Source organism: Tachypleus tridentatus, unplaced genomic scaffold (genome assembly GCF_004210375.1).
Source record: "Tachypleus tridentatus isolate NWPU-2018 unplaced genomic scaffold, ASM421037v1 Hic_cluster_2, whole genome shotgun sequence".
Lineage (NCBI taxonomy): Eukaryota > Metazoa > Arthropoda > Merostomata > Xiphosura > Limulidae > Tachypleus > Tachypleus tridentatus.
The window spans coordinates 3,408,363-3,409,871 of NW_027467782.1; positions in this window are offsets into that span (position 1 = coordinate 3,408,363).

Here is a 1,509-nt window from a genome sequence, read left to right on the forward strand (position 1 = left end):
TAAACATGCTCGCTCTTTCACTCAAAATGATGTTATAACGTGACGATCAATCCCACTATTCGTTGGTAAAAGAGTAGTCCAAGAGTTGCGGTGGGTGGTGATGACTAGCTGCCTACCCTCTAGTTTTACACTGCTAAATTCGGGACGGCTAACGCAGGTTGCCCTCGTGTAGCTTTGCGCAAAATTCAAAAACAAAGAAACTTTATTGACTTCGCGCGTTATTACTAAGTGTATCGTTTGGCTAATTGTACTGCTTGTGTTAAATTCTTGTCTCACTCAGAAAGTCACGCTAATAGAAATACCTGACATCTAGAACTTAAAGTAAAGTAACAACAAATGAAAGTGATGTGAACAAAGAGGTGAACACCACGAAACCTCAAACTGTTGTTAACCATAACCACCACACAATCAGCCAACCAACTTCTCAAGAAATGTAACAGTTGTTTACATCTGAACTAGTAATTTAGGGAGAGTTTACCTAAATATGGAAGTTTTTAATGAGTTTTAGTTATTAAAAAACAGTTTCCCTCTCTCTTATCTGGTACACATCAGATCTCATTCACTAGTCCCCACAATAGCACAGCGGTATGTTTAAGAACATACAACGCTAGGAACCGGGTTTTGATACCAGTTGTTAGCATAACACAGATCGCCCATTGTACAGCTTTGTGCTTAACTAACAACAACTGATTCACCTAGGTAACAGTATATATAGAGACAAATATATATTTGTATGTATATATATAGAGACAGATGGCATAACTATATATTTGTATGTACATATATAGAGACAGATTGCACAACTATATATTTGTATGTATATATAGAGACAGATTGCATAACTATATATTTGTATGTATATATATAGAGACAAATTGCATAACTATATATTTGTATGTATATATATAGAGACAAATTGCATAACTATATATTTGTATGTACATATATAGAGACAGATTGCACAACTATATATTTGTATGTATATATAGAGACAGATTGCATAACTATATATTTGTATGTATATATAGAGACAAATTGCATAACTATATATTTGTATGTATGTATATAGAGACAAATTGCATAACTATATATTTGTATGTATATATATAGAGACAAATTGCATAACTATATATTTGTATGTATATATATAGAGACAAGTTGCATAACTATATATTTGTATGTACATATATACAGACAGATTGCATAACTATATATTTGTATGTATATATATAGAGACAGATTGCATAACTATATATTTGTATGTATATATATAGAGACAAATTGCATAACTATATATTTGTATGTATATATATAGAGACAGGTTGCATAACTATATATTTGTATGTACATATATACAAACAGATTGCATAATATATATATGTATGTATATATAGAGACAGATTGCATAACTATATATTTGTATGTATATATATAGAGACAGATTGCATAACTATATATTTGTATGTATATATATATAGACAGATTGCATAACTATATATTTGTATATAT